At 42.3% G+C, this 20617-nt stretch overlaps 1 non-coding gene and 1 pseudogene across 1 annotated transcript; one reads left to right on the top strand and one right to left on the bottom strand.

The window, feature by feature from the left end:
- Positions 1-403: 403 nt before the first annotated feature.
- On the bottom strand, positions 404-477 carry TRNAN-GUU. Its single transcript has one exon. It is a non-coding gene; the product is annotated as a tRNA-Asn (tRNA).
- A 9105-nt stretch (positions 478-9582) lies between these two features.
- Positions 9583-20617, top strand: part of LOC105549804 — a 13108-nt pseudogene continuing 2073 nt past the window's right edge.

Below are 20617 nucleotides of genomic sequence, written 5' to 3'. Positions count from 1 at the left end.
TCACATTATTGACAGAACAATCAGTAAATCCAGGCACATCCTGGAGATACTACTGGACTCCTATTACTAAAATATGAAAAAATGGAGGCATGTAAATTACTCATTTAAGCGTATAACGGACTGAATTAGAATTTTATCACACCACAAGTGGGTTCCTAGGTCTCTGTTTCAGCTTTCCTGTGTTACACAGGTGTAACCCCGCCATTTCAGGAGACACCCGGTTTAGAATCTGGTCGGGAAGGTGGGCTGGCCCTTGACATGGATCAGTCATAAATTAGTGGCTTGGGACTGGCCCGCGACATGGATCAGTCATAAATTAGTGGCTTGATACTGAGGGAAGATAAAATTTCCCCCATTTGTCCAGTGATTGTCAATGCGTGAATGCTTTAAAAGTTGCAATAAGCGTCCCTGGGTGGGCTCGAACCACCAACCTTTCGGTTAACAGCCGAACGCGCTAACCGATTGCGCCACAGAGACAAGGATTGCTAGTTCTACTACGCGATATACGAAGGGCGCACTCACTAAACTTCCTCTGTCCCGTTTATTCTCAGGGCCCGCCCGGCAGGACGACTGAGCAAGGCCTTGGAAAACCAGAGAGATTAGAGCGATGAGTTGCGCTGGTCACGTTGGACACCTGCACGTTAGGAGATTTTGGAGCCAGACGGAGAGCCGAATGGCCTTCATCTGCCCTGCCCCTCTCCTGCTTCAGAAGCCCCCAGAAACTCCCCGGTCGGCGACCCAGCCCGAGCAGCCTGGGGTCCCAAGGGAAGCTGAACACCCGGCGGGCTCCCGGGATGGCTCTTCCCGTTCTTTGTGCCGCCTTCAGCAAGTGAGGTAGCCTGTGCCCACCCTGCCCAGTTGCTTTCGGGGCCGCTGCGGAGCTTTCGCTGCCATCTTCGGATCCTGTGTCCCGCACGGGGGCTCCACCAGGGCAGCGATGGTGGCGAGGGTCGCTCGTGGGTCCCCTCCCGGGGAGCAGGGTCTGGCACTCACCGGGGCGCCCGACTAGGACTTGCCGAATGAATCCATCGTCGCCTTTAGCTTTCAGTCCTTTGAAGAGCCCTAAGAGTGGAAATCAAGAGGTTTTTTCAATGGGGAAGTTCTGTTTACAAAGCGTTGATTTCTCGACACTCCCGCGGGGCGGGCAACTGGCAGGGCCTCCGGTGCACCTTCTGCGCGGTGGAGCCGCGGGGGCTCAGCTGGGCGGTGGTCGGGTCGTGGGACCGTAGGGCGGGAGCGGGGGAAGGGAAAAGCAAAAGCTGGGAAAGAAGCCGGGGAGCGGCGGACCAGACATCCAGACCTCCTGAAAGGCTCGTGCAGAGGCACAGGTGGGATCTTCTGGAAGTGAGAATTGTTTTTGTTTGTTTATTTATTGTAGCAGAATGGGGAAATGGAGAGAGAACCTGAAAGAGCCCCAAACTCGAGGACCTGTTGCTCCCATAGAATAACATCTTCCAGAACTAGACAGAAACCTAGGCGTCTGGGAACCCTGAAATTCTTGGAGGAGTAGCATCATCATGACCCTCTGTGTTCCTTTTTGCAAAGGACTTGCTTCCATTGTTTGTTTGTTCAATTGTCTGTTAAATAAATAAATAAAACCCTTTTCATATCTCTTTAAAATTACTTTGGTTCTATTATTTTATGATTACAAATAATGCTGCAGTCATCATTCTTGTACACTTCTCATTGCCCACTGGTATATTTCTATAGGGTAGAGGCCTGGAGAGCAGTTGTTCCAGAATAGTGTTTACATAGCTTTTATTTCATTCCATTTTCTTTCCTTTGTTGCTTTATTAGCTATAACCCTTTTCTTATTTCAGTGGCTGCATTAGGGTTTCTGGGATACATCTTTAATTTATCACAGTCTGCTTTCAGGTGTCATCATACCTCCCTTTCTGACCTTTATCCTAGTGTTATGTAATTTTACTTTATTTATTATAAGCTTTGTGATTATTATTACTTTTATTTATTATGTCAAATATTTTTTAAAATATTTAAATTATAAGAAAATGTGTAGTACATGCTTTCTAAATGCCATTTCCAATATTGGTTTCTTTGTATGGGCCCACATTTTTATCTGGTATCTTTTTGCTTCTGCTTGGAAGACTCTTAAGATTTCTTGTAGCATGGGTTGGTGAATTCCTTTAGCTTTTGTATGTTTTTCAGTATCCTTATTTCACTCACAGTTTGAAATTTTATTTTTGCATAGAATTCTAGGTTACCTTTTTTTCTCTAGGTACTTAAAAAATGTTGCCATTTATGAAGCATTGTCATTATAATATCATCTTTCTTTCCTGTGTTTGTAAAAATGGCATAAAGCCAGTTTCTCGTGCTGGTTATATAATTTTCAGAATGTGTATTTAAATTTAAAATATTAAATTTTACTAAAAAACTAAAAATATTAATCATGAATGTCCTAGATTCATCTTAAGTTCCACCAACAGTGCGCTTAAAATGTGCCCAACCGGAGAGTCAAAGCTACCTGCTGACGTGTAATTTGTGTTTGTGAGACATTCTCAACAGCATTTGCTTTCCCCAGCCGAGTGATTTTCCTCACATCTGAATGTCTTCCGTCCAAAAGGAAACCTTTTTCTTTGCAAAAATACTTTAAACTATTATTACTTCAAGTAAGTGCATTAAAAACAAACTTCTTAGTTGCATCCCTGGAATCCATGGAAAGCCTGAGAGAGACAATCAAGTGCTTCAGAATCAAGAGCTAAACAGGGGAGGACAAAGCGTGGCTTCTTCACTAGGAGTCAAGCTAAAATCAACTGATTTGGTCTCCAACGGAGACTGGAACTCGGTTCACCAGTGAGGTGAGGATCCGGCCTAGAGGAGGTGGACTTTCTCTTCGTGGTGCCTTCAGATGGGAAATCTCCTAGGATTTCTTTCTTTCCCTTTGATCTACTTCCAACTCTCCCGTTCTATTTCTTCAAGAGTTTTTTCGGATTCCTACTGAGAAGGAACTAAGGGCCGGTGCCCTTCCCTACTGGTCCCTCTCTGGTTGGGTGTCTTTGGCGCCCAAGCTCACCTGGAACTTTGCTGCTTGCCTGAGACAGCGAGAGGACCAAGGAGGGCGGCGGGTGCGGTGGGAACCACAGAGTCACCTCGCACCTGCGCCTCCTGGGTTCCTAGCAAATTGAATAAATGCCCCCTGGAGCTTCTCTGCAGGTCATAGGGAAGGGGAGGGTGGCTGCCGACCCAGCGGGAGAAGCTTCAAGAAGCATCGGGAGGACCTGGCCCTGACCCTGGGCCTTGAAGACAGGCCTGACCAGGCTGATTTTGACGAGTAGGCCCAAAGAAAAGGTTCAAGGGCGGCGCAAACCCTGACCCCGAGATTAAGGCTCTTAAATAAGTCTGACGGTTTTGAGAATCATCATTAGAATCAATCCCACCTGTATCAGGAGACTCCTTTGCCAAAATTCAGAGACCAAGAAAGAGAAAGATTGGGCAGATCAAAGTCTGTAATTAACCCAAACAGGAAACATAATTTTTCTGAAAAATAGTATGTGTGCTGTGAGAAAAAGACTAGCCTCAAGGAGAATCTGTTTTTTTGGCTTGAGTGTAGGGAAGAATGGAGTTGCAACCAACAATGGTGCGTTGAAACGGTAGGTGCATCAGGATGTAGACATCAAGGAATTAAAAATATTTTACCTCCAAATACATTGCTTTGACATATTTTGATATGTCTGTTTAGAAAGCCAGCTGCAGATGTAGCCCTGCAACGTTATCTTTTGTTGGGGAGATTTGCATATGTAGGGAGTCTGCACTGATGCAGCCAAGTCTTTCCTTGCCCAGATCTAGGAAAGATGAACTGAGAGTCTGACACCTGTAAAGGTCTGAAGGAAACTTTTAGGGTTTATTCTCTCTGAGCGCTGCTACCTGTAAGGTTTCATTTACATATTCAGACCAACTTTGCTAGCCAAGCCTCCTCTTCTCTGCCTCCCCTAACCTGTCTTGCCCACAATAAATGGATATACCACTGACTCTGATGGAACCTGGTTTTGGCCATGCTTTGAGCCCTCATTCATTCTGTTACCTTGAGATGGTATATAAGCTTCTGCATCCCATTATGGGTAGGGTAGGGTAATCACTCTATGGTATCACTCCCCATGTACATGTCAGTACATTTTATGCCTTTTCTCCAACTAATCTGCCTTTTGTGACTTGATTTTTGAGTGAAACTTCAGAGGGTTAAGAGGGAGGGATTCCACTGACCCCTACAGTTTTGGAGCTGTAAGCAGGATAGCAAAGCTCTGCTCTTCTGGAAGCTGCAGTGAAGAACCCAGGATCAGATCAGCTGTCATAAGGGTAAGAACTTTTTACCAGCCAGGCTCCCAGCCTCCTTCTCTATGTGGAATCTGATCAAGTGGACAGGAAAAATCACTGTTTCTTTTCCCTCTCTAAAATCTTGATTAATGGGAGAAAAGGATTTGTGTGACTAGTCTTGGGTGTAGTGACTCTGGTGTGCTTTTTGGTACTTTGTGGTACCAATTCATATTGTTTAATCCCTTTCTTCCCAGAAATTGTTTGTTCCTTTGTCTTTGTCTCTATGTGTTATTCTGTCATAAAAGAGGGTACTGGTTGAGGTTCCTTCTCATCTTATTTGATGCCCTTGAGAGCTTGACTTGTGACCAAGTGGGAGCATTTTCTCTTGTTTTCCCCTATCTGGTAAGAGGTGGTAACTTTCAGGTTATAGTAGGTGGCCTGTCTGAAAATGGCTGGGAACCCGAGCACACATTTTGTTCTGACTATGTCAAGTTCTTGGGGTTTGTCTTAAGAAATCCCATCCCTTCGAGGCTTTTGTCGTCTCAACTCTTATTGCCTGATTAGACCTAAGAAAGCTCAATCCCAAGAGGGCCTACATGGTATCACAGACTCACAAGTCTGTGACTGGAAGCCCCCACAAATATGTGGGTTGCTGGAGGCAAGTATCATCCTTAACCATCTGTGGCCTACTCCTTACATTGAACTTTTCTCTTGGAGGGCAATCTTTGGGATTGCCTCTTCTATGACCTTCTGGAAAATGACATCCTGGGCTTTCCACAAAGAGGCTATTTGGTTGAATTGCTATTGGAATAATTACACCATTGGAAATTCTAGTTGCCAGTGGACTGAAGATGGATCCCTTAAATTAGACACTTTAATTTTAAAAAAAATTAGAGATCTCTTATTTTAAAAAGTTGATGGAAGATCAAGTTAAAAGAAAGGCACATGCTAGTGTCATAGCTACCCTTAAAATGCTCGATCTTGCAGTTCAGTACTTAAAGTTCTGTGCTTTTGCTGCCATAGCCTGGGTTCAATTTCCAGTCAGGGAATCAGTTTATTTTGGCTTGATATTTGTGTGGCTTTTGATTTTTTGGAATACCCATTTATTGATCCTTTCCCCTTTCATGGGCAGGTTTTGTTTGTTTGTTTGTTTGTTTATTAAGACGGGGTCTCACTGGATCACCCAGGCTGGAGTGCAGTGGTGCAATCTCGGCTGAATTAATCAAGGACCTATGGCTTCCAACCCCATCAGTTGCCTGTACTCAGCCACCTTCAGCAGTGCTATCTGGCTCTAGTGAGCAATAGCATTCCAGGAGAGGAGAGAAAGCTGCACAAAGGCCTGGTTTTTGTGTCCCCCCATCTAGACAGACATAGTAGCATGCAGGGACAAAGCGAAAGAGAAGAGCAGGCAGAGACAATGTGAATCTGTTCACTGCATATTGTAAATGCATTTAAAAATATTCTTAGCTCATATTTGCAGGTAGCACTAACTATGAAGTTGTTGGACTGAGGACTTTATTTGTGACTCTCACCATCTTCAAAGTCAGCAGTGAAGGGTTTCTTCCTCATTGAATCACTAACATATTTTGGATCTCTCTGACTTCCTAGTTCATTGAGCTCTGACCTCTAGACCCAGACTTTAAAGGCCCGTGTTATTACATTAGTCAACCTTTATAATCTCCCCATTTTAAGGTTAATTTAATTGTATCTGCAAAATCCGTTTGCCATGCAATGTAACATAATTATGTAATCAGCAACCATAAGAAAGCTGAAGTGAGTTTTAAACCAACCCAATTGTCCCCTAGAACTGATGTTTACGGTTTCTTTTGAATAAACATAGAAATTGACCCTTTCAGTCTTGAAATTTGAGAAAGTTACATTTGTATTATCTGAGTTCCTTTCTCAGGAAAGCAACCATCCGGCCTTCCAGATAGTATCAAAGAACTGAAATTTACCAGCGTACCACATCTGGACAATGAGATGTCAGACCCCTTATTCCATCATAATTGCCTAAGTGACCACGTGCTTCCTGTTGACCAGTTCCTCTTTCTTACCTCTCTGTAATTCCTGTTTTCCTTCATGTAGTTCCATTTCTTCCCTGCTATCTAAACCCTGACTTTTCATTGGTCAGGAAGATGGATTTGAGACTGATCTCCCATCTCCTAAGTTGCAGTACCTGACGAAAGCCTTCTTCCCTGGCAATACTAGTTGGATTCAGTGATTGGCTTTCTGTGCAGTGAGCAGCAAGACTTAAATCAAACCTCTGGTGTTTCAGTAACAACTATCCTAATACCAGACAAAATAAACAAGAGACTTTAAGACAAAAAAGTTACCAAAGACAATGAGGAATATTTTGTAATGATAAAAGGGTTAATCCATCAGGAAGAGAGTACAATTATAAATACACATGAATCTAACAGAGCCTCAAAATGCAGGAAGCAAAAACTGACAGTATTGAAGAGAGAAATAGACAATTTAACAATAGTAGATGGAGACTTTAATACCACAACTTTCAATAATGGATAGAGTAACTACGCAGAAGACCAATAAAGAAATAAAAGATTTAAATAACATAACCTACCAGACATCTATAGAATACTCCACTCAACAGAAACAGAATACACTTCCTCTCAAGCACACGTGGGACGTTCTAATGAATAGACCATATGCTAGCCCTTAACATAAATCTTAATAAATTTAAAAGGACTAAAATCATATAGCTTCTGATATATCTCATAAACTAATACTATTAAACACTATAGTTTCAGGTTAGCATGTAGGGTATGCAGTTTGTTGGTCCTGCTTCCTTCTGTTTGTCATGAATGTGGAGGTGACCATAGTCACACATGTGTAGGCCAGTAGCCCAGGAAAGTCAGGCAGCTGAAGGGAAAGGACAGATATTCCATAAGAGTCTCCCTATCTCAGTCTCACAAAACCAGGGAGGAATTGATACATAGGAAGTGAAGAGGTACATCAGAGGATCACTTCTCTTCTGTCTATCTATGCCTGTCTTTAAAACCTCAGTTTCTCTCCCACTAAACCCCATTGCACAGGAATGCTGTTGATCACCACCAACCACCACAGACTCATGACTTTGATTTTTACCATGCTCTGTCTGAGGATATATCCTCAGGCCAATGGCTTTGGCTCAATGCAAATCATTAGTGTTCCATAAAAACTGCTTCAAACATATAGTTACAGTTTATAAATCATTCCAAATTAGGTGGCCACTACATGTATTTAAAGAGATATACATACATTATTTCAGTGATTGTGATAAATTGGAAAGAAAGCCTGTGGAGTTAGAATGAAAATCATAAGTGACAAGCAAAAAATATGTATATAGAGATTATAACACAAAGCAACCCACACATAGAAGAGGAAAGTGGAGTTAGGAGTTATGAATATCAAACTTGTCCTCAAGTTAAGTGAAAAGCCAACATGGGCCAGGTGTGGTGGCTCACGCCCATAATTCCAATACTTTGGGAGGCCAAGGTGTGAGAATAACTTGGGCCCAGGAGTTTGAGACCAGGCTGGGCAACATAGTGAGACCCCATACACAAACACACACAAAATAGCTGAGGGTGGTGACATGTACCTGTAGTCTGAGCTGTTCAGGAGGCTGAAGCAGGAGGATCCCTTGAGCCTGGGAGTTTGAGGTTGCAGTGAGCTGTGATCATGCCATTGCACTCCAGGTTGAGCAGCAAAGCTAGACCCTGTCTAAAAAAAAAGAAAAAAAAAAAAACCTAACATGGGTCCCCAGTGGGGGAAAAGATGCCACTATAACATTGGTTTGCAGCAAGAAGTATATTAAGACACTGACCAAAATCCTTTTATTACTTATTTTGATTTTGCTTTTATTTTTTGAGACAGGGTCTCACTTTGTCATCCAGAATGGAGTGCAGTGGCATGATCTTGGTTCACTGCAGCAAAAAACACTTGAACTCAAGCGATCCTCCTACGTCAGTCTCCTGAATAGCTGGGACTACAGACACGCCACACTATGCCTGGCTAATTTTTTTTTTTCTTTTTTTTTGAGGTGGAGTCTCGCTCTGTTGCCCAGGATGGAGTGTAGTAGCGCTATCTCCATTTACTGCAAGCTCTGCCTCCCGGGTTCATGCCATTCTCCTGCCTCAGCCTCCCAAGTAGCTGGGACTACAGGCACCCGCCACCACACCCAGCTAATTTTTTGTATTTTTAGTAGAGACGAGGTTTCACTGTGTCAGGCAGGATGGTCTCCATCTCCTGACCTCATACTCCACCCGCCTCGGCCTCCCAAAGTGCTGGGATTACAGGCATGAGCCACCATGCCCAGCCCTATGCCCGGCTAATTTTTAAAAACTGTTTGTAGAGGCAGGGTTTTGCCCTGCTGCCCAGGTTGGTCTCAAACTCCTGAGCTCAAGTGATCCGACCACCTTGGTCTCCCAAAGTGGTGGGATTACAGGTGTGAACCACTGCACCTGGCCTCTAAATCCATATAAATCAATTATTCACACACTGAGCAGAATATTCAGGATTTTTTTCTTATAATATAAATGATGTGGAAAACTGGAGGACCAAAGAAGAACATCAAGACTATCTAAAAGTGTTAAATTTTTAACTAAGAAGAAAATGACTTCATGACAGTCCTTAAGACAACGATAGAACTTGAGGAAATATGTATTCCTTGATGTTGTCTATGCATTTGCCATAATACACAATGAAAATATGGTTAAATTTTAGAAAGAGATAGGCCTATGGTATTCTCACAAGGGTATACAAGTACCGAGAATGACTGCTGAGGGAGTGCTCTCCATTGGTGGTGACCTCCAGAAGAGACCTTGTGTTTCCATATGGCCTAGACACCTGGAAGGCAGATATCCTAACATTCCATGACACCCGCACCTTCTAATTCTGTTATCATGACTCCAGACTGTTACCTGGCACTGGGTCTTACCTCTGGCATTCCTATCAGAGCCTGAACCACAGACAGTACCTTAGATTCTAAGCTCAGGCACCTTGTGCCTTGTTTTTGTGACTGAGGATTCTCAGAGTTGTGGGATGCTGACAAAGTTTATCCCAAAAGTAAGTTGTGAATCAGATCTGCTTTCTCTTGATTCATTTAAATCCTTTGTTTAATGTAAAAAAAACTTTATTGAGGTATAATTTACATACTATAAAATTTACCCATTATAATTGTACAGTTCAATAATTTTTAGTAATTTACCCAAGTAGTGCAACCATTACCATAATCCATGCATTTGTTTTTCATGTATTATTTGTTTGGGTTTATTCTCCCTGGGCTCTGATTCCACTTCCTCCACAATCTTCAGCATGGCCGTATCTCCCACCACTTGTTCTGGTCCAAGGGCAGAAACTAGCATCCTGGAAACCAATCAGTACTTGTGCTCTGAACTGGAAAAATGTAAACAGAACTTTCGAGACCTCACAGAGAAATTCCTGACATCCAAAGCTACTGCCTACTCCCTGGCCAATCACCTGCAGAAATACAGTAGGTCCCATAGGGGCATGGTCACCAAAGTGATAAATGATTGTGCATTTTCCTCTGTGAAGTGAAACACTGCAGACTTTATTCTCTATCACAATTAATTTTATCCTGACTACTCTCCCAAAAAGGTAGAAGTGGGCATTTTACTCTCAATTTGCCAAGGACAGAAAAACTGAGGCACAAAGGTGTAAAGTTTGCAGGGCGAGTGTAGTGAGGAATAGAGACTAAAATCTTGGTTTAGGCATGAAACTGTCTTTCCCCTCTCAGCAATGAGTATCAGCTTCTACAAACATGTAATATCACTGTTGGTTAAAACATCTCAGGATTCAATTTAAACTTTTTAAAGCGCACCCATTTGCACAGCACTGTGCCAACAGCACCAGGGGTGAAAGAAGAAATAGTATACCCTATCTGCCTTGAAGGAACTTAAAACTACCTATTCTCAACTGAGTCACAGATATGTGGAGATGCGAACTTCAATAGCAGACACGGAGAAAAGTCTTTATGATACCTGGATCAAGATTCTCTTCCCACAGAAGTTTAAATAAGCCATTCCTCATGCTCTGGTTAGATGGAGGGTATTTCCAGAAAAATCAGAGACTTCGTAACACCCTTTCTGTCTCTCTCTGAGTATCAACTTTACGGACAGCAAACAACTGCAGGTGGACGTCCAGGATCAGAGCTATGAGACATATGGCCAAAATGAGAACAAGGCCAAGTGGAGCAGACCGCCGTTCTCAGTAGAAGGCCAGGCCAGTTTAGGGGCTGGTCCTTTCCTCTCCACAGTCAGCTCTCACATTTTTAAATTCACTGTAAAATCCAAAACCTGTTACTAATAGTCGGGGAAGGGAGAAGCTGTAATGACAGGGAAACATGGGAACAAGGGCATGAGAGGAACAGGGATATTAATTAGAAGAGGATTCTGGTTAACACTGAAATTGAATTTGCTTTCCAATTTCTACAATTATTTTAAAATAAATCATTGCGTAGGGGGTGACTAAAAGTTGCAGTCCAACTTACTGTGATAGAAAAGTAAAGCCAAAAGCCCAGTTACTAAAGAAGTTAAAAGATGAGCTTTGGTGTGTGGAAAAACTAGTTTAAAAAAAACTTCATTCATTATAATTGTAGGAAAAAAAAATTCTCAAGCTAGAGAAGAAGAATGATATTACCTAAGACCATAGTATAAAGGTACTATTGTGCAGTGATTAAAGAGCATATACCCTAGGGCCAAATTTCCTGGGTTCAAGTCTTACTTATCATCACTGTGCCTCAGTTTCCTCATCTGTAATGGTAATAGAGTAGTAACTACCTCTTTGGATAGTGGTGATGATCACATGATGATAATTCTTAAAAACCTACTGCAACAGTACCATGACAAACACTATGTGTTGGTTCTGCCTTCAAAATACCACCTATTAGCTTTTGGGCATATATCATTTGGATCTTTCTCCTCCATATACAGTTTTACACAGTTGTATACAGATAAATGTTTAAATCTTTGAAATATTTTGGGATTATTGAAACTCTCAAAGCAGGAGAACCATCAGTCCTACAGTTCTTAGTATCTTCCCAAACACAGGAAGTGACACAGGAAGCCATTACTTCATGGCCTTATGTTCATGTTTTATTTAAGAGGCTGTAAGGTTTGGTAAATTGGCCTTAAGATTTGAAGTCATGGCCGGGCACATTGGCACACTTACTGTAATCCCAGCACTTTGGAAAGTCAGGGTGGGTAGATCATTTGAGGTAGATCATTTGAGCCTGGCCAACATGGTGAAGCCCTGTCTCTACTGAAAATACAAAAACTAGCAGGGTGTGGTGGTGCACACCTGTAATCACAGCTACTTGGGAGGCTGAGGCAGGAGAATAACCTGGGAGTCAGAGGTTGATGTGAACTGAGATCATGCCACTGCACTCCAGTCTGGGCAACAAAGTGAGATTCCATCTAAAAAAAAAAAAAAGAAAAGAAAAAAAAGATGTGGAGTCAGACCTCAGGGGATGTGAATTCTGACTGCCTCATTCCAGTTGAATCATCTTGTCAAGTTGTTTTATCAGCCTATGGGTTCTTCTTTCCTCATCTCTAAAATGGGGAGTAGTTGAGAGACTGAGGAATAAAGATATGGAAATCCCAGTGTAAAGCCTGGTGCTGGGTATACTTTTATCCTTGAGATAGACCCTGCCTCCTGTCCTGCAGGCAGTGACCACAGCAGCACATCCAGCCTTCCATGATGCAGGCATGTCTGTCTTTTCTCAGACTGTGAAGAGTGCAAAGACCTTATAAAAATCTGTGCTGGAGGAGGAGCTGCAGTTTCAGGAGAGGGAGCTAGCCAAATTGCCAAGGCCAGCTGCAAGGCTCCGGTAAGGAGGTACGTCTGTGGGACATGTATAAATACTGTTTGAAGTGGGGCAGCCCAGGCTGGTAGAACAAAGAGAAAATCTGTGCAAGGAGAAAGGCAGAAATGTATGAGGCAGGCACAGAACTAGACTAAGACACAATGAGGCTATGGTCCAGTTAGGTGTCTGGGGTTTTCCGTTAAATAGCATATTAGTAAAATGGAGACAGCTGCCTGTGTTGGCATAATAGCAATGTGGCTTCTATCTGTGTGTCCTTGGTCAAATTTACTTCACTTTTCTGCATGTCATTAACCGAGGCTACCTCATTTATAAAATCGAAATACTGACAGTACCTACCTTAGAGGGTTATGAAGATTAAATGCACAATTGCAAGTAGTTAGAACCATCTCTAACACATAGAAAACTCTGAACAATTATTTTCTATAATTATTATGTTTGTTCCCATTTATAGATGTGGTGATTGTCATTTTCTATAAGAGATATTTTCAAAGTTTCCAAAGTGCCTTTCATGGTAAGAATGTTTCTCCTCCAAACTTTTTAAAAAAGTGTTACACTAGGTGGAGTATTAACTGCTAGGGCTATGGGATAGATAGATGATTGAGCAGCTGTTGTGTGGAAAATGAATTATTAATTTGCTCAGGACCAGCATTGACTATCCTTAGAGGGTTTCAGACATAACGTAGATTGTAGCATTCAAAACTTCTTTTAATCTTTCTTTTAATCCTTTGTTGAAATGAAATCATAGAAGCTCAAATGTGTAAAACTCACTAAAACAGAGATATTGGATTGAAGAGGGGATAGGTCTGGAGCCCCTGCTTCTCCCCAGTACGTGTCTTTACTTCCCCTGACACTTTCTAGTAACTCTAAGGAATAGAGTTTGAAAGAGGACCTGCGGATAACTACTTAGAAGAGTATCAAGGAGAAAAATCAAGCATGAGATGGGGTAGATGACTGTAAATGTTCAGTCCAGCTCTGGGACTACATGGTTCTAAACATTAACTGAATAACTACTTGCATGTGTACATACTACCGGGTGCTGTAAGTTGGGTAATAGGTGGCACTGTCTTTAGACTCACAGAGCTCACATTCCACGTTGGAACCCACGTGTATTAGTCCATTCTCACACTGCTATAAACATGTATCTGAGACTGGGTGATTTATAAAGAAAAGAGGTTTAATTGGCTCATGGTTCTGTGGGCTGTACAGGCTTCTGCTTCTGGGCAGGCCTCAGGAAACTTACAATCATTGTGGAAGTCGAAGGAGAAGCAGGCATGGTCTTCACATGGCCAGAAGAGGAGAGAGAGAGAGACAGCAAAGAGGGAGGTGCTGCACTTTCAAACCACCAGACCTCATGAGAACTCACTCACTATCACGAGAACAGCAAGGGGGAAATCCGCCCTCATGATCCAGTCACCTTCCAGCTGTTCCCTCCCCCAACACTGGGGATTACAATCCAACATGAGATTTGGGTAGGGACACAGAGCCAAACCATATCACCATGAGAAATGCTTATACAATAATTAGAAAACAATGAAATCCCACATAGAGTAATGAAATTACTACTCAGAACTTTACTTTTTTTTTTTTTTTTTTTGAGATGGAGTCTTACCCTGTTGCCCAGGTTAGAGTGCAGTTGTGTGATCTCAGCTCACTGCAGCCTCCACCTCCCAGGTTCAAGCGATCCTCCTAGGTCAGCCTCCCAAGGAACTGAGAGTACAGGCACACACCACCATGCCAACTAATTTTTGTATTTTTAGTAGAGATGGGGTGTCGCCATGTTGGCCAGGCTGGTCTCAAAATTCCTGACCTAAGGTGATCCACCTGCCTCGGACTCCCAAAGTGCTGGGATTACAGGCGTGAGCCACTGCACCCGGCCAGAACTTTAGTTTTAATTGCCTTCTTACTGATTATGGTCTATCTTCATGTCATTCAAAAGAATACTGCCCTTCTTGACCTTTTCACTGATTTTTCTTTTTAACTTTCAATAATACCAGAGATACCTGGTCAACATTTTTGAACCTGGCCTTTTTTTTTTTTTTTTTTTTTTTTTGCCAGTTACTGTATAATGCTTGATGTATATTGTACGAAAATGTACTTAGGCTAAAGTGGGGAACCAAAGGGGCATCTTTTTAAAGCAAAGTTAGTAAAATAACAGACAACCCCAAGGCTGTTTCTTCATTCCTTCTGCCACAGGCAAGTCACACAACTTGTACAAGAATTAATCTTGGGCCAGGGGCGGTGGCTCATGCCTGTAATCCCAGCACTTTGGTACAGTGAGGTGCATGAATCATTTGAGGTCAGGAGTTCAAGACTAGCATGACCAACATGGCAAAACCCCATCTCTACAAAAAATATATAAATTTTCCTGGCATGGTGATGGGCACCTGTAGTCCCAGCTACTTGGAAGGCTTAAGCAAGAGAATTGCTTGAACCTGGGAGGCGGAGGCAGAGGCAGAGGCGGAGGCAGAGGCAGAGGCGGAGGCAGAGGCAGAGGCGGAGGCAGAGGCGGAGGCAGAGGCAGAGGCGGAGGCAGAGGCGGAGGCAGAGGCAGAGGCTGCAGTGAGCTGAGATCACATCACTGCACTCCAACCTGGGCAACAGAGTGAGACTGTCTCAAAAAAAAAAAAAAAAAAAGAAAAAAAGAAAGAAAGAAAGAAAAGAAAAGAAAAAAGAAAAAAGAAAGAATTCAACTTGGGAGTTCCTCACAGGGATTCTAAGAGATGTCTCCTCTGAAACTTCTATAACCTATTATTCACTACATTCCCTCTTACTCCTCTTTCCCACCTTAGGATACATGATCCCTTAATTCAGGCTCAGGCTGAAGAACTGACCCACTTACTACAGAAGATACAGGAAGGGGGAGGTGTCTGCTACCTTTTCACCCAGCATGTGAAGAACACAGTTAAGTCTTTTGAGGGCCTTCTCAGGAACACCGGCATTGCCTACTACCAGAGACAGATATTCTGTGAGCAAATGGTACAAGGAAGCCAGCTGACAGAGGTTCTTGTCAGAAAACTGGCCACAGGTAAGTTGGCTACAGGCTCTGAAGACCCTTAGCTCCTCCCAAGTGCCCCAAAGTGGGGAGAAAAAATGCAGAGTTATCTCCATTGTAAATTTTATCTTAGTTTTGACTATGGTCCTTAATCTGCATTCTATTGTTTTCTCTTTAGAGCACTCAGGTAATCACTTTTCATATTCTTTCAAGAGTTCTTAGTTTTGTTTTTTATTTTGAGACAGAGTCTTGCTGTCTTACCCAAGCTGGAGTGCAGTGACACGATCTTGGCTGACTGTGATCTGTGCCTCCGGGGCTCAAGCAGTCCTCCCACCTCAGCCTCCCAAGTAGCTGGGACTACAGGTGTGTGCCACCACGCCTGGCTGACTTTTGTATTTTTTGTAGAGACAGGGTTTCTCCATGTTGCCCAGGCTGGTGTTGAACTACTGATCTCAAGTGATCCACCTGCTTTGGCCTCCCAAAGTGCTGAGATTACAGATGTGAGCCACTGTGCCTGGCCTGAGAGTTCTTAGTTTCAATCAGTAAGAGAGATAGAGTATGGTGGATTACTTCATCTTGATGAGCATAAGAACTCACCTTCATTTTGGAAGATATTTTCACTGGGTGTAGGATTCTAGTTGACAGTTTTTGTTTTTAAAGTGTTTGAAAAGTGATATTACACTGTCTTCTGGATTACATTGTTTCCAACAAGAAGTCTGCCATAATTCTTATTTTTGTTCCTCTGTACATAATATGTCGTTTTTCCTCTGGCCACTTTTGAGATTTTCTATTTATCACTGGTTTGAAGCAGTTTAGTTAAGATAAGACCTTGTATAGTTTTATCTTTTACATATTGTTTTACTTTATCTAGTTTCTTGCATCTGCATGTTTATAGTTCTCCTCAAATTTGAATAATAATGACATATATGTCTTATACATGGCATGTACAATATATTATATATGGCACATGTATATCAAATCTATATAATATATATTCTCTTCTTTCTCTCTAGCCTCTCATTCAAAGACTCCAGTTATGTTTGTATTAGCTGCTTTGAAATTTTACCACAGCTGACTAATGGTCTGTTCATTTTTGTTGTATCTTTTTTTTCTCTCTTTGTTTCTATTTCCATGTCTTGAAATTGGTTAATCTTTCTTCAGCAGCATCTGCTGTTAATCCTATCCAGTGTATTTTCATCTCAGACTTTATTTTTCATGTAAATTTAATTTATATATATTTTTTAAGGCCTTCTATGTAACTCTTCATCATTTCATATTTTCCCCTAGCTTGTTTATTTTATTTTATTCTATTTTTTGAGACAGAGTCTCGTTCTGTTGCCCAGGCTGAAGTACAATGGTGAGATTTCAGCTCACTGCAACCTTCGCCTCCTGGGTTCAAGTGATTCTTGTGCCTCAGCCTCCTGAGTAGCTGGGATTCTTGTGCCTGCAGCCTCCTGAGTAGCTGGGACGTGTCTCCACACCCAGCTAATTTTCATATTTTTCAGAGAGATGGTGTTTCACCACATTGGCCAGGCTGGTCACCAACTCCTGACCGCAGGTGACCCACCCACCTTGGCCTCGCAAAGTGCCAGGATTACAAGCATGAGCTGCCACACCTGGCCTAGCTTCTTTAATACAAGGAATATAGTTATATTTGTTTCAATGTCCTTGTCTACAGATTCTGTCATCTGTGTCTTTTCTATTGATTTTTTAATTCTCACTTGATGTGTCCTTTCTAAGTCAGTTTAAGCAGATTGATTTTTTTTTCCCCTTCTTATCATGGATTACAGTTTTCTGTCTCTCTGCATTCCTAACACTATTTGATTTGGTGTTAGACATTGCAAATTGTAACTTATTGAGTGCTGGATTTTTTGCATTTTGTGTTAAAACTATTTTAGCTTTGTTTTAGTATACAATAAAGTTACTTAAAATCAATTTGCATCTTTTAAAGCTGGCTTTTTAAATTTTTTAGGCAGGATAAGAGCAGCTATTAGTCAACCGCTATTTTTTTTCCCACTATGGAGGCAATATGACTTTTAAGAAAATAGACCTTATTTTTTAGAGTAGTTTCAGATTCACAGCAAAATTGAGCAGGGAGTACAAAAAGTTCCCATATGCACCCTGCCTGCACACATGCATAGCCTCCTAGGCTATCAGCATCTCTCCCCAGAATGGTACATTTGTTACAGTTGATGAACTTACACTGACATGTCATTATCACACAAAGTCCATAGTTTACACTGGGGGCAACACTCTTTTGAAGGTTCTAAGCCAGTGATCTCCCACAGATTTGGCACCAGGGACTGGTTGCATGAAAGACAATTTTTCCACAGACAAGGTGGGGGTGGGATGGTAGGGGTTGGGAGTTGGGTGGTTTCAGTAGGAAACTGTTCCACCTCAGATCATCAGACACTAGTTAGAGTCTCATAAGGAGCGTGCAGCCTAGATCCCTGGCATGTACAGTTCACAATAGGGCTTGTGCTCCAATGCTAATCTAATGCCAGTGCTGATCTGACAGGAGGTAGAACTCAGGCCATAATGCTTTCTGGCTGGCTGCTCACCTCCTGCTGTGCGGTCCTGTTCCTAACAGGGCATGGACCAATGCTGGGGGTTGGCGACTCCTGTTCTAAGCAATGCTCCCTCTATTAAAAGGGATTTTCACTCTAGCTGATGGAAACACCAAATGTTGCAAACTCTGTGTGAGCTACAGAGATTATTCCTTTTGGGAAGTTCTTTTCCCTGCTTTGCATAATTTCCTCAAATTCATGTACTAATCAGTACTTAGCTGAAGATTGAAGACAGCTATCCAAGGCATTCTGTCTGTGCAGCAATCTATTCTCTAGTCTGTCCTGTGATGTCTAGCCACCCTGACTTCTTCAAACTTACTACCAGGCTCTGGCTGGGTCCTCCCTCCCTGCTTTGCACTTGACAATCTCAGGCAGGAAACTGGAACAGTCACAGGACTCATCTCTTTTATTTTCTCTCTCTCAGGGATCACTGTCCTGTACTGCACTATATCCAATGTTGAAGCTAGAGCTTAAAATGCTTTTTCCAGTTTCTTAGTTGTTTAAGGTGGAGGACAAATCTGGTCCCTATTACTCCAACTTGGCCAGAAGCAGAAGTCTCCGTTCAATCTTTGTGGTCAGAAAGAACAGTATGAGAGAAGGCAGCCTGTTAGAATGGGAAGACGCCTGGCCTAAGAATCAGAATTACCTAGGCTCTAGCCTCAGCGCTGTATTTACTAACTTTGTGCAAGTGATTGATCCTTCTTGAATTTCTGTTTCCTCATTTGTAAAGTGGGTCAAATCATAATTCCACGGCTGCTGTACAGATCAGTTGAAGTAATATCTTAATGTTCATGAATGTATTTCTCTTTCAGGGCTATTTATTTATTTATTTATTTATTTTCAGGTCCCGATAAACTGTCCAAATCTTTTGGAGTTAGTTTAGGGACAAGATATAGTAGAAACTGATGTTAGAAAAGTTGATTTATACTGGAATATTTTTCACAGAATCACCCGCAATTCTCACTAACAAACTGAGAAGAAGAGAAAAAGAATTACCCCCAAGAACATTGGAGGAAGCACAATGGGAACAGACTTAAAGGCACCTGGGCAGTCCTCTGGTTTTGGAGTAGCGGTAGGACAGGGCTATTTGTCCTCTCAGAGACTGGAGCAGGTTCTGTGTGTGAGTAGCAAGGGGACAAACAGTCATGGTCTGGCAACCAGCCTGTGGCAGGAAGGAAGGTTATAACTGGAGAAGTCCAAAGGGCAGCCAGGCAAGTATTCTTTGAGCTGGGGAACAAAAGACATTTTAAACTTTTTGCTCTGCTTCAGGCAGCTGATGTCATGGTGATGATTCACCACATCAGGAACACCCTGTCCAGTGGGCTCAGGCAAGCCCGCCAGGCCACTTCTCTAAAGACACAACCTGAGGCCTCCTGCAAAAATTCTCACAGAGCATTCTGAACACACATGTCAAGTGTTATGTCCCTGATCATATAGGCCCCGTGTGTGCAATGTGTGAAATGGGACCTGCTTAATTTCTGACCAGCTCTTTCTAATTTTGATTTGCAGAAAATCACAATGGTAAGAAAAATGAAGACAGGCAAAAGCTACTGGCTCCCAGGTAACTCTGAATGATGAAGAGGCTGATAATGGACTGACCAAATCTAAAGAGAATTCCAGAAACAAGGGTTCAAGAGGTTAAAGGTCCCAGATCTAGAAAAAGCAGAAACTGCTGAGTGTACTTTTTTTGTTGACTGATTACACAATGTACCCCTTAAAAAATGGTTCTCTGCTCTCTTTGCAATTCTTGTATTGGTTCTTATTTCCTAGTAATTTCTCACACTTAGTTAACTAGTCAGTCTTACTGAAAAGTAAACTAACCAGGGATCCCTGGTTCCTGTATCTTTAAAATCTATATGGTTGCAAACCAAAATAAGATGCCTATCTGGTTTCTGCACAGTTGTCCTGAATTATATTGGCAGATGTTTTATAGCCAGAAAATTACCTTGAAAATAAACTGAAACCATAGCAAGTATTTAGAGCTAGGGGTCTAAAATCTGCAAAAGCCCTGGAATGTTACATTGTCTCAAGAGCTGGTATTCAATGGACCACTCCACATCATATTAAATAAAATTTGAACACAGCATTTTGAATCCAATAGTATGAATCTCGGTGTGTCCTGTGTGCCCTGAGTGTATTTTAGAGTAGTTGTTGAGTCTGCTGCCTTATCTGTGTGTTATGAGGTCAACGCACTGATCACTTGCTGTTTTCACTTCTATACTAACTCTTGGCCCACTATACTCCCAGTCAAAAGTGGATTGTATACTTCCTCTTTGATATGATGGTCCATTTGGTTTTGGTGCCTCTTCCATGAGCTTCAGATCAGAACTAGCTATGAAGCTGTGGCTCCAGGCTGCCTTGGTTTAATCCCTTGTCTTGCCTACTCCACCAGGCTCAGGAGGGAGGCCCAGGAGGAAGAAATGGATGAAGTCCATTTGATGAACAGCATTTGACTCATTCCAGCTGCCATGTCTCCCACCAGCTTCCCAGCAGCAATGCCTTCCTCTCTGATGCACAGGAAGACTCCTCTGCTCTGGATATAGCCAGTGAGTGCTCCTTTGATAAGAAAAATAAAGCTCCATCAATCTCTCAGTAGCTCCTACATTCTACATGCTCAACACCTCTGTCTAAACTGCGAGATATTATTCTCTGCATGCAGGCTCTAAGGATTCACTTTTAAAAAGTGATTAGGCTGAACATAGCTCTGGGATCAAGTCTCAAGTACAGTTCCCTGTTGGGTCAAGTAATTTGCTCTGTTCCTGTCCTCACCTCAGTCCCTCTGACCCCGAATGGCATCTGCAAGTTGGTATACTCAAAGTAGGCCAGAATGGAGAGAGTGAAGAGATTATGGCAGACTCTCTGCCACTACTGCAGCACATGTACAAATCCGTTTAACAGATCTCCTTCTATAAAATGGGACATCTTATCTTTCCTGAAGAAAAAAAA

Source organism: Mandrillus leucophaeus, unplaced genomic scaffold (genome assembly GCF_000951045.1).
Source record: "Mandrillus leucophaeus isolate KB7577 unplaced genomic scaffold, Mleu.le_1.0 Scaffold457, whole genome shotgun sequence".
Classification (NCBI taxonomy): domain Eukaryota; kingdom Metazoa; phylum Chordata; class Mammalia; order Primates; family Cercopithecidae; genus Mandrillus; species Mandrillus leucophaeus.
The sequence above is the reverse complement of the archived record's forward strand: the minus strand, read 5'-3'. Positions and strand labels throughout refer to the sequence as shown.